We start from the raw sequence: 13,592 nt of genomic DNA on the forward strand, positions 1-13,592 counted from the left end.
AACTTGAAGCTCACTCATTCTTCCCTCGGCTCTATCTATTTATTGATGGGTTTTTTAAATGTTTTCTTTATTTCCATTACAATATCTTGATTTCTAGCATTTCCTTTGGCTCTTTATTGAAATGTCCATCTACCTGCTGACATTGCACATATGTTTCTACAAACTGTCTGTTTCTTCCATGAGAACCCTTAAAATGTATAAATCAGTTATTTTAGATTCCTGACCTGAATATTTCAAAGTATCCACTAAATATAAGCCTAGTTTTGATGATTGCTCTTCCTTACAGGAAATGTAGCCTTTTTTTGTCTTCTTTGTCTTGAAATTTTCTGCCCAAAGTCACATATGATCTGCTGGGTGACAGGAGCAGAGGTCCATAGGTGTGCAGGGTGATGTTTCATGTTCACCTGGTGAGTAGTTAGTTTGTGTTTACTCTGGTGTTTCTTGTGTGAGAGGCTAAATTTCCTCTGGTGTCCTTATTTTTGTCTCCCCTCTTGCCTGTTAGTTTCCCAGAGGATCCTTACTGATTATGGACTGAGACAGTTTCTTCCTCTCTCATTATACAGAAGCCCTATTGAGGTGGTGCTGAGGTGAGGACGTGGGGGATAGGAAGCACTCCATAGTCCTAGGATTAGACCTCAGTCTCATAGGGAGCCTGTGTCCCTGGGCTGGGACCTTCATGCCTACATCTCATTGGCACCCATTCCCACCCACGGTGGGGCAGGAAGGAAAGAGGGAGCTGGATTTTGGTGTTTCTGTCCCCAAGTCAGTTAGATGCTAATAAAACTCTAAAGGTCAGGTTCTGGCATGATAGTTTCTCTTGCATCATGTTTTATACTTGATAGTAGAACAAATATTCTGGAAGTAGTTCATTTTCTCCATACTCTTTCCAGAAACAATCTGGTCTAAAGCCTGAGAACCTGACAAGGCTCCTGGAGGTAGCACTCAAGGGAGTGTGGGGTCCCAGTGCTCCCATGGCCTCTCTGGAGTTTAACTAACTCTCAAGTCTCCAGCAACTGCTCCACTGCAGTTTAGGTTTCCTCACCCAGCACTGGTGCCAGTGCCTGGTGTGTACGCCTCGGCTTCCCTTCAGGTAAGTCTTGAGTCTCCAAGTGAGTGTATTAGTTGTAGTTAGGTGGTCAAAGCTCTGAAGCTCTCACCCAACTCCAAAGTAGGAACAGTAAAGAACCAAGACTTCATTCATCAGCAGTCATTATGTGGACCATTTCTCTGAAGGAAGCAGAGTAATAATGAGGTTAGAATTTTACAGTTTGGCCAAGGACACACATGTTTTTAAAAAGGCATATCTTGTAGCTCTGTGTTAGGGCATGTGGTTAGCACAAGCAAGGCCTTATTTTAATCCCAAAACCTAAAAAGAAAAAAAAGTGGGGCTGGGGTTTTGGCTCAGTGGTAGAGCACTTGCCTGGCATTGCGTGAGGTCCTGGGTTCAATCATCAGCACTGCATATGAATAAATAAATAAAAATAAATGTTCACTGGCAACTAAAAAAATATTTTAAAAAAAGAAAAAGTACATAGATATATGAGAATGGTGGGCTTCTCCAGATATTTGGCTGATTAAACAAGAATAGGATTGTGTTTATGCAAAAGGAAGGCAAAAAGCAGAAGGGAGCCTGCAAAGACTTGAAGAGATATTTATACACATGTGATCATTTATTTTATTGCATTTATGCAAAAGGATAGATCTTTTAAGAAAAAAAGGTAGTTAGATCTATATTTACTTGCAATATCCATAATAAATTGCCAAGTGAAAAAGAAGCAAGTTTCACTGTAGTGTTTATAAAATGATACCACTTTGGTAAAAATGAGGGAAAAATTATATATATATATATATATATATATATATATATCCTTGGCCAAACTGTAAAATTCTAACCTCATTATTACTCTGCTTCCTTCAGAGAAATGGTCCACATAATGACTGCTGATGAATATATATATATATATATATATATATATATATATACTGTATATAAGTGAACAATCATAGCAAAAGGCATGAAAGAATATAATGCAGGATGCTGGTACTGATTTCAGGGTGGAAGTAGAACAATTTATATAGAGAGAGATTATTGTGTTTATATATCCTTTAATTTAAAAATAAAATTAAGAAAATCTAAATATGAAATAATGGATAAACACAGGCCTCTGGGGGAAGGTGGAGATAAAAAGCACAGACAAGAAACAGCCAAGGAAAATAAGTTAAAGAGACACAGGGATGAAGTCAGAGAGGCAGAAGGGAGCCAGAAAGGACTTGAAGAGATATTTCTACACACATAATCATACAAAGATTATTTGTATTAGCCAAGGGTCTGTTGAGGAGATATTTTAAGAATTTGGCACACACATATATGATGGAATATTATTTGGTCTGAAAAATGAAGGAAATTTTGACTGATGCTATATGAAGGAAGTATCTGACCGATATGGAGGAACTTGAGAACATTATTATAAGTACAGGAATTTAGACAGATAAACACACACACACACTCACACATAAAAACACCACGTATTGTTAAGATCCAACATATATAAAGTACACCAATTAGTCAAATTACTAGAGAAATTAGAATGGTGGTTGCCAAGCCCTTGGGGGTAAAGGGAATTGTTATTATTAACTAAGGTGCAGTTTTTCAAGATGGAAAAAATTCCGTGAGTTCTGTGATTGGGTGTTGGTGTCAGAAGGATAGCAATATGAATGTACTAAATGCCACTGATCTGCACTTCTAAGTGGTTAAGGTGGTAAAACTTCGTTAAGCACATTTGATCATATAAAAATAATTAATCATGTTTTGTTTATTTACAAATAAATAAAAATGAGGAAGTTAACCTCTAGTAGATCTGCTTAACAAGAAAGGTTAAGGGACTGGGGATGTGGCTCAAGTGGCTTGTGCGAGGCACTGGTTTGATCCTCAGCACCAAATAAAAATAAAATGAATATGTCCACCTAAAACTAAAAAATAAAATATATTAAAAAAATACTTCAGACTGAAAGGAAACATCACTAACTCAAAGTCGTACAAAATAATAAGGACTAATAAGGTTAACTATTCAGGAAAAATTTTAAAGCCAGTATTATTATTTTTTTTAACGTTTCAATATTTTTTATTTATTTATTTTTACATAAGCTCTCTTATTATTATTGTTGTTGTTTTTTGCATTACAATTCTTAAGACACCTTTATACCACAATTTATCATATCTCTGTATACAAGATATGTTGACACCAAATTCACATTTCATTGTACAACGATGAGGATCTCCTTCCACCATCCATGCAATTCCCCTTCTCCCTCCCTTTCCCTCCCACCTCTCTTCCCTATCTAGAGGTAATCTTCTTCCCATGCTCTTCCTCCCTATCCAATTTTGAGTCACCCCCCTTATATCAGAGAAGACATTCAGCATTTGATTTTTGGGGATTGGCTAACTTCACTTAGCATAATCTGCTCTAATGCCATCCATTTCCCTGCAAATGCCATGATCTTATTTTTTTAGTGCTGAGTAATATTCCATTGTGTATAAATGTAACATTTTTTATTCATTCATCCATTGAAGGGTATCTAGGTTGGCTCCACATTTTAGCTATTGTGAATTGTGCTGCTATAAACATTGATGTGGCTGTGTCCCTGTAGTATACTGTTTTTAGGTTCTTTGGGTATAGACTGAGAAAAGGAATAACTGGGTCAAATGGTAGTTCCATTCCCAGCTTTCTAAGGAATCTCCATACTGCTTTCCAAATTGGCTGCACCAATTTGCAGTCCCACCAGCAACGTATGAATGTACCTTTTTCCCCTCATCCTCACCAGCATTTGTTGTTGTTTGTCTTCATAATGGCTACCATTCTGACTGGAGTAAGATGGTATCTTAGAGTAGTTTTAATTTGCATTTCTCTGATTGCTAGAGATGATGAGCATTTTTTTTGCATACTTGTTAATTGACTGTATATCCTCTTCTGAGAATGTCTGTTCAGGTCCTTGGCCCATTTATTGATTAGATTATTTGTTTTTTGGTGCTTATCTTGTTCAGCTCTTTATATACCCTAGAGATTAGAGCTCTATCTGATGTGTGAGGGGTAAAAATTTGTTCCCAGGATGTAGGCTCCCTATACACCTCACATATTATTTCTTTTGCTGAGAAAAAACTTTTGAGTTTGAATCCATCCCATTTGTTGATTCTTGGTTTTAATTCTTGTGCTATAGGTGTCTTATTAAGGAAGTTGGGGCCTAGCCCCACGTGATGGAGATTAGGGCCTACTTTTTCTTCTATTAGACACAGAGTCTCTGGTTTAATCCCTAGATCCTTGATCCATATTGAGTTAACTTTTGTGCATGGTGAGAGATAGGGATTCAATTTCATTTTGTTGCATATGGATTTCCAGTTCTCCCAGCACCATTTGTTGAAGATGCTATCCTTTCTCCAGAGCATGCTTTAGACACCTTTGTCTAATATAAGGTAGTTGTAATTTTGTGAGTTAGTTTCTGTGTCCTCTATTCTGTACCATTGGTCTACCAGCCTGTTTTGGTGCCAGTACCATGCTGTTTTTCTTACTATTACTCTGTAGTATAGTTTAAGGTCTGGTATAGCAATACCACTTTTCACTCTTCCTGATTAGAATTGCTTTAGCTAGCCTGGGTCTCTTATTTTTCCAAATGAATTCCATAATTGCTTTTTCTATTTCTGTGAAGAATGCTATTGGGATTTTGATCAGAATTGCATTGAACCTGTATAGGGCTTTTGGTAATATGGTCATTTTATTAATATTAATTCTGCCTACCCATGAGCAAGGTAGATCTTTCCATATTCTAAGGTCTTCTTCTATTTCTCTCTTTAGGGTTCTATAGTTTTCATTGTATAGATGTTTCACCTCTTTTGTTGATTCCCAAGTATCTTATTTTTTTTTTTTTTGAGGATATTGTGAATGGGGTAGTTTTCCTCATTTCCTTTTCAGAGGATTTGTCACTGATATACAGGAATACCTTTGATTTATGGGTGTTGATTTTATATCCTGCCACTTTGCTGAATTCATTTATTAGTTCTAAAAGTTTCTTGGTAGAGATTTTTGGGTCTTCTAGGTATAGAATCATATCATCAGCAAATAGTGCTAGTTTAAGTTCTTCTTTTCCTATAGTTATTCCTTTAATTTCTTTCATCTGTCTAATTGCTCTGGCCAGTGCTTCAAGAACTATATTGAATAAGTGATGAGAGAGGGCATCCCTGTCTTGATCCAGATTTTAGAGGGAGTGCCTTCTGTTTTTCTCCATTTAGAATGATGCTGGCCTGAGGCTTAGTGTAGATAGCTTTTACAATGTTGAGGTAAGTTCCTGTTATCCCTAGTTTTTCTAGAGTTTTGAACATAAAGGAGTGCTGTATTTTGTCAAATGCTTTTTCTGTGTCTATCGAGATGATCATATGGTTCTTATCTTTAAGTCTATTGATATGATGAAATACATTTATTGATTTCCATATGTTGAACCAACCTTGAATCCCAGGGATGAATCCCACTTGATCATGGTGCATGATATTTTTGTATCCAATTTACCAGAATCTTATTGAGGATTTTGCATCTATATTCATTAGAGATATTGGTCTGAAGTTTTCTTTCTTTGAGGTGTCAACAGCAAAAGCAGTAGAAGGCAAGAAATAATTAAAATCAGAGTTGAAATCAATGAAATTGAAACAAAAGAAACAATTGAAAAAATTGTCATAATTAATTACATAAGGATGATATTGGCTTTGTAGAATGAATTTGGAAGTACTCCCTCTTTTTCTATTTCCTGAAATAGATTGCAGAGTATTGGTATTAGTTCTTCTTTAAAGGTCTTGTAGAACTCAGCTATATATCTGTCGGGTCCTGGGCTTTTCTTGGTTGGTAATATTTTGATGGTTTCTTCTATTTCTTCACTTGATATTGGTCTGTTTAAGTAGTATATATCTTCCTCACTCCACCTGAACAGATCATATGACTTAAGGAATTTATTGATGCCTTCACTATCTTCTATTTTATTAGAGTATAAGGTTTCAAAATAATTTCTAATTATCTTCTGTATTTCTGTAGTGTCTGTTGTGATATTGCCTTTTTCTTCCTGCATGCTAGTAATTTGGGTTCTCTCTCTTCTTCTTTTCATTAGCATGGTTAAGGGTCTATCAATCTTTTTTATTTTTTCAAAGAACCAATTTAGTTTTGTCAATTTTTTCAATTGTTTCTTTTGTTTCGATTTCATTGATTTCAGCTCTGATTTTAATTATTTCTTGCCTTCTACTGCATTTGTTGTTGATTTGTTCTTCTTTTTCTAGGACTTTGAGATGTAGTGTGAGGTCGTTTATTTGTTGGCTTTTTCTTCTTTTAAGGAATGAACTCCAAGCAATGAATTTTCCTCTTAGTACTGTTTTCATAGTGTCCCAGAGATTTTGATATGTTGTGTCTGTGTTTTCATTTACCTCTAAGAATTTTTTTAATTTCCACCTTGATGTCTTCTGTAACCCATTATTCATTCAGTAGCATATTGTTCATTCTCCATGTGATGTAGGAATTTTTCTTTCTTATTTTATCGTTGATTTCCAATTTCATTCCATTATGATCAGATAAAATGCATGGTAGTATCTCTATCCTTTGTATTTGCTCAGATTTGCCCTGTGGCATAATATATGGTCTATTTTTGAGAAGGATCCATGTGCTGTTGAGAAAAAAGAGTATCCGCTTGATGTTGGTTGATATTTTCTATAAATTTCAATTAAGTCTAAGTTATTAATTGTGTTATTGAGTTCTATAGTTTCTTTATTCAACTTTTGTTTGGAAGATCTGTCCAGTGGTGAGAGAGATGTATTAAAATAACCCATGATTATTGTGTTGTGGTCCATTTGACTCTTGAACTTGAGAAGAGTTTGTTTGATGAATATAGCTGTACCTTTGTTTGGGGCATATATATTAATGATTATGTCTTGTTGGTGAATGGTTCCCTTGAGAAGTATGTAGTGTCCTTCTTTATCCCTTTTGATTAACTTTGGCTTGAAGTCTATTTTATTTGATATGCGTATGGACACCCCTTCTTGTTTCTGAGGTCCATGTGAGTGGTATGATTTTTCCCAACCTTTCACCTTTAGTCTGGATATGTCTTTTCCTATCAGATGAGTCTACTGTAGGCAGCATATTGTTGGATCTTTTTTTTTAATCCAGTCTACTTGTCTATGTCTTTTGAATGGTGAGTTTAATCCACTAACATTTAGGGTATTGGTTTGTATTTCCAGCCATATTTGTTTATTTTTGTTATTTAACTAGATTTGTTTTCCCTCTTTGATTAGATTTTCCTTTACTGTACTACCTCCTACTGTTGATTTTCATAGTTATTTTTCATTTCCTCTTCATGTTATGTTTTTCTAAGGATGTTTTGAAGCACCAGTTTTCTAGCTGCAAATTCTTTTAACTTTTGTTTATTGTGGAAGTTTTTTATTTCATCTTCAAACCTGAAGTAAAATCCAGTATTATTGTAGTTTCTGTTTTTAACTCCTCTTCTAATGTGACTGAAGACACATATATATAATTTTTTTTGTTTTTTAATTTTTAATTTGTTTTAATTAGTTACACATGACAATAGGATGCATTTATGCACTTTGATGTATCATACATATAGATGGGATATAATTTCTCATTTTTTAAGTGTACATGTTGTAGAATCATAGTGGTAATGCAGTAACATATATACATAAAGTAATAATGTCTGTTTCATTTTTCTATTTTCCTATCCCCACATCCCCTCCCCTCCCCTCACTTCCCTTTCCTCTACCTAATCTAAGGTAATGCTATTCATCTCTAGTGTCCTGCCCCGCTTTTTGTGAATTAGCATCTGCTTATCATCTTAGTAGAGAAAACATTTAGCCTTTGGTTTTTAGGGACTGGCTTATTTTGCTTAGCATCGGTTTTCTAAGTCCATCCATTTACTGGCAAATTCAATAATTCATTCTTCTTTAAAGCTGAGTCATATTCCATTGTGTATATATGCCATATTTTCCTTATCAATGCATCTATTGAAGGACATCTAGGTTAGTTCCATAGTTTAGCTATTGTGAATTGAGCTGCTACAAACATTGATGTGGCTGCATTACTGTAGTATGCTGATTTTAAGTTCTTTGGGTATAAACCAAGGAGAAGGATAACTGGGTCAAATGGTGGTTTCATTCCCATTTTTCTGAGGAATCTCCATACTGCTTTCCATAGTGGTTGCACCAATTTGCAGTCCCACCAGCAATGTACGAATGTACCTTTCCCCCCACATCCTTGCCAACATTAATTGTTGCCTGTATTCTTGATGATTGCCATTCTGACAGGAGTGAGATAAAATCTTAGTGTAGTTTTGATTTGCATTTCTGTAATTGCCAAATATTTTGAACACTTTTTCATATATTTGTTGATAGATTGTATATCTTCTTCTCTGAAGTGTTGGTTCAGTTCCTTAGGCCATTTATTGATTGGTTATTTGGTTTTGTTTTGCTTTTTTGGTGTTAAATTTCTTGAGTTCTTTATATATTCTACAGATTAATGCTCTATTGGAGGTGGTAAAGATTTTCTCCCAATCTTCAAACATTATTGATTGTTTCCTTTGCTAAGAAGAAGCTTTTTAATTTGAATCCATCCCATTTATTGATCCTTGATTTTATTTCTTGCACTTTAGGGGTCTTGTTAAGGAAGTCAGATGCTAGGACAACATGGTGAAGATTTGGGCCTACTTTTTCTTCTATTAGGCACAGAGTCTCTGTTCTAGTGTCTAAGTATTTGATCCACTTGGAGTTGATTTTTGTGCAGGGTGAGAGATAGAGGTTTAATTTCACTTTGTTACATGTGAATTTCCAATTTTGCCAGCACCATTTGTTGAAGAGGCTACCTTTTTTCCAGTGAATATTTTTGGCAACTTTGTCTAGTATGAGAAAGCTGTATTTATGTGGGTTTCTCTCTGCATCCTCTATTCTGTACCATTAGTCTACATGTATATTTTTGTGCCAATACCATGAAATTTTTGTCACTATACTATACTGTAGTATAATTTAAGTTCTGGTATTGTGACATTTCCTGTTTCACTTTTCTTGCTAAGGATTACTTTGGCTATTCTAGGTCTCTTATTTTTTCCCAAATAAATTTCATGATTGTTTTTTCTATTTCTATAAAAAAATGTCATTGGTGTTTTAATAGGAATTGCATTAAATCTATATAATGCTTTTGATAGTATGGCTACTTTGACAATATTTATTATGCCTATTCAAGAGCATGGGAGATCTTTGCATCTTCGAGGTTTTCTTCAATTTCTTTTTTTAATGTTCTGTAGTTTTCACTGTAGAGGTCTTTCACCACTTTTGTAAGATTGATTTTCAGGTATTTTATTTTATTTGAGGCTATTGTGAATGGGATAGTTTTCCTAATTTCTCTTTAAGTTGATTAATCACTGATATACAGGAATGCATTTGATTTATTGTCAGGGTTTTTAGCCCCCTGTTTCCTCCTGACCTGCAGGAGAGATGAGGAAAGCACACCCTGACCAGGACGAGCCAAGAAAGGCAAAGGTCGACTGGCCGCCCGCACCCAGCCTTCCCTCGCTAGAGGACAATCAGACATGCCAGGGAGACCAGTCAAAGCAGGATCTCATTTATTGAGGAAGTACACACAGCTAATATAATGCGCAGGAGCCAATCAGGATAAAGGTCAGAGGGGTGGAGCGAGTTCACATGTACACCCATCCCAAGGTCTGTAAGGGAAGGCATGAGCTGTCCATGAGGGTGGAAGAGTCCTGGACCTATCCTGGAGGTGGTCTGTTTTTTCCATCACCACCCACAGCACCACCTCCTGGCTGATCGCCAGGCACCATCCCAGCCACATGTTCGGCCCCAAGACTGGGAAGCGGGCAGCAAGTCATGCCCTACATCTCCCCCTTTTCGTTTTATTAGCAGGTGTTTGCCTTATTCGAGAGTGTGCCTGTCTTAGGTTGTCCCCTTCTGGGGATCTTACCCATCACTGACTACCACTCTAGCTCTTCGGGTAATCCTACCTGCAGGGCCTGCAGGCCCAATGGGAAGCTTCAAGGAAGGAGATGGCTATTGCCTAGGAAGGAAACCTTTCTGCTCCTGGCTTATATCTGCACATCCTGGTAGGGGCCGTGGCCAAACTCATAGGGTTCACAGTCAGTATCTTGTAAGATGATATATTGCTGCCGGACCACTATCAGTTGAACAGCTCTGGCTTGATCCTTGAGAAACTGGAGGAGCCCATTCCATAGAAACAGCACTCCTCCTGTAGGAACAGACATAGTCCTCCTTCTTGGGCAGTAAGCTGGTCTAAGCTGTGATGGTTTTGGAGGACTACCGCAGCCAAGGAATCGAGTTAAGATTGCAGGTCCAAGATAGTGCTGGCAACTTGGTGCATTATTGTATATCTATAAAGAAGTACTGAGGCCAGCAAGTCCAGTTCTCATCCCCGTGGCCATGATGAATGCCATGAGGGAGACAATGAGGACTGTGGTCACAACCAGGCAAAGCGTCCAGAATGGTCTTTTCATTCCTACAAATGAGAAAATAAAAAATCATACCTCAAGAGAGGGTACTCTTGGGTAATCATTTTTGTTCTGGTGAACAGTATTTTAGATCTCTAGTGGGTACCCAAATTGGACTTGGCTCCCCAATTGGGAATATACACCCAAATCCCCTCCCTACACTAATGAGGGGATCAGGACCGCGCCATGATCCAGTAAGAGTGTCCCTCCATCGGACCTCTACCTTCACATAAGGTGTCTGATTAGACCAATGTTTCTGGAAAGCAGTTACAGGTTGGTCTTTGGAAAAAATTAAAATATTTAATGTAAGCATGGCTGTCCTTAATTGGTCATGGGGGGTTGCTTCCCCCTTTTTGTTTTATTAGTTGGTCCTTCAAGGTCTTATATGCCTCTCAATTATAGCTTGACCTTTTGGATTGTATGGTATTCCAGTTGTGTGTTTAATATTCCAAGTTTGGAAGAATTCTTGTAATGATTTGCTCACAAAGCAGGGCCCATTCTGTCTTAATCTGTAAGGGTAATCCCAAAATGGCAAAACATTGTAGGAAATGGCTTTCAGCGTGTTGAGCTTTTTCACCCAACTGAGCAGTTGCCCAACAAGCATGTGAATAGGTATCTATAGACATAAATATAGAGATTTTAATTTTCCAAAAGATGCATAGTGGGTCACATCAGTTTGCTAGATGACATTAGGTCTGAGGCCCCTGGGGTTGACCCCTCAGGGATTGAAGAGGTGGGACCTGTAAAAACAGCATACATGATTTACATGTCCTTATGATCTTTTTAAAATCTTTTATGGGAATCAGGGGGAATCTTTGATGTAACCCTCTCCAGTTTAAGTGAGTAAGATCATGAAGTCCTTGAGCCATCTGAAGGTTCTGTTGAGACTGAGCAGTAGCTATGATAGTCCCATTGGTAGCCAATCAATCAGCCATTTGGTTCCCCCATGTCAAGATTCCAGGTAACTCTTGGTGTCCCCTGAGATGCTGCACAAAAATGGGTTCAGCCTGCTCTTTCAACAAGGATCGGACTTGAATCATTAGAGAAGTAATTGGGTTTTTGTCCAAGTTAATATATGCTGACACTAGAGTTGGTAACAAGTTGACTGCATATAGGCTGTCAGAAAACAAGTTCATTGGTCCATGGACATGGGTTAAGGCCAGGGCAACTGCATATAGTTCCTTAAATTGTGCAGATCCCGTAACTGGCTCAAAATAGTGGGTAAGTACCTTTCATTGGCAGGGGAATGATCTGCGAAAGATCCTGCTTTTCCCCCATCAGTAAAGATATTTACCACTTTAATGAGGGATCTGGTGGAAAAAAGTATGGTGGGGCAGTCCATTGTAACTTCAAGAATGATGTCACCCATCTCAAAGTACCATAATGACAATCCACCTTTCCCATGAAACCCTCCAAGGCATTGGATACCTGACTATGGTTTCTTCTGACCCACTCAAAAGTCTGACAGCCAGTAGGGGACTACTAGCACATCAGGATTGCACCCATAATGTCTCAGGGAAATATCCCTACCCTTAACTATCAGGTCAGCCAACTGGTCAAGTTGGGAATAGAAACCTAGGGGCCCCTCCCACAGATGCATGTATCCATTGAAGGGGCTCGCCTAACTGGGGAGGGGAGGATTCAAAGACAGAGGGGGCATTGGGGCCTATAGGGAGCCAATTGTGCCGCTTTTAAGGCTGACTGAATCTTTTGGAATATCAATTGATGTGATGGAGTCATTGTGATGACATCTGTGGGGACTTTATCTCTTAAAGACTCGAAAAGTGGACGCAGGTCTTCTGTAGGCAGGTGAAGCCAAGGCCTTAACCAGTTGAGTTCGCCCAACAGTTTTTGTAATTCCACCAAGATGTAGGACGACTGGAAAAATAATTGAGGCTTAAGGGGACAGACAGAGTCCAACTTAAGTTTGACCCCTAGAATTTTAAAATGGGGTAAGGTCTGGACCTTGTCATTAGATATATGTAATGTTCCCTTTTGTAAGAGAGTCTGGAGTTCCTTATAGGTGGAGCCTAACACTTTGGTGTCGGCCGCCCCAATAATGATGTCATCCATGTGAACATATAGAATTATGTCCCATCGCCTCCAAAGGGGTTGCAGGACTTGTGAAACATAATGTTGACAAAAAGCTGGACTGTTAGCCATGCCCTGGGGTAACACCACCCACTCATATCTTTGGTCTGGGCCCTGGAAGTTAACAGAGGGAATGGAGAAGGCAAACTTCTCACAGTCCTGGGGATCAAGGGGAATAGAAAAGAAGCAATCCTTGATATCAATCACAATGAGAGTCAAATACCGAGAGATGGAGGGGATCCAGGGTAGCCCTCGCAAGGGGATGACAATGGGAATCATCTGCTCATTAATCTTTCTTAGGTCCTGTAACATTCTCCATTTCCCTGTGGCCTTTTTTATGTCAGTCCAGGACTATTACAAGGGCTCAGGGAGGGCCTAATATGCCCTAGGGTCAATTGTTCTGATATTATCTCCTTTAGATTTTGTAGTTTATCTAGGGGAAGTGGCCACTGTTCCACCCACACTAGAGGGCCTGGAAGCCATTGAATGGTGGGAACAGCGGCCTCTATGATTGAGGGATGAGGCCTCACACTGAGTGCAGGAGTGTTCTGCCTCGATGTCTCAAAAAGTGAATCCCCCGGTAACTGCTAAGGGAACCTGATAGGCCAAACTGTTGCTGGTACTCCTCTTCCTCTAGGATATCATCATATATCCCTTTGTGATCTGTAGTGATGAACACCTCAGTTTCCCCCAAAATATCCTGTCCCAGCAGCTTAGCTGTCAGGCTGATGCCACCAGAGGACATATGTCTCCCTGACTACCACCTACATCCTTGCAAGTAAGCCAATCCTTGGTTTCTTCAGACCTTGTATCACCCCCTACCCCCAATAACTGAGGTCTGGGAATCAGCTTCCACTGTGGGGGAACCTCCTCTTTCCTTAATACTGCCCGATCCGCTCCAGTGTCAATCAAGCAGCAGAACTTTTTCCCTGCTATGAAGATATCCATTTTTG

General features: G+C 38.4%; 1 protein-coding gene across 1 annotated transcript in view; it reads right to left on the reverse strand.

Moving 5' to 3' along the window:
• Positions 1-9,631: 9,631 nt before the first annotated feature.
• Positions 9,632-13,592, reverse strand: part of LOC131424664 (uncharacterized) — a 49,113-nt gene continuing 45,152 nt past the window's right edge. The window contains exon 6 of the mRNA XM_058583461.1: positions 9,632-10,556. The gene's annotated coding sequence lies outside the window, so the exon portion shown is untranslated. The remainder of the gene's footprint in view (positions 10,557-13,592) is intronic.

Source organism: Marmota monax, unplaced genomic scaffold (genome assembly GCF_021218885.2).
Source record: "Marmota monax isolate L192 unplaced genomic scaffold, Marmota_monax_Labrador192_F-V1.1 WCK01_AAM20220418_F8-fsc00231, whole genome shotgun sequence".
Taxonomy (NCBI): Eukaryota; Metazoa; Chordata; class Mammalia; order Rodentia; family Sciuridae; genus Marmota; species Marmota monax.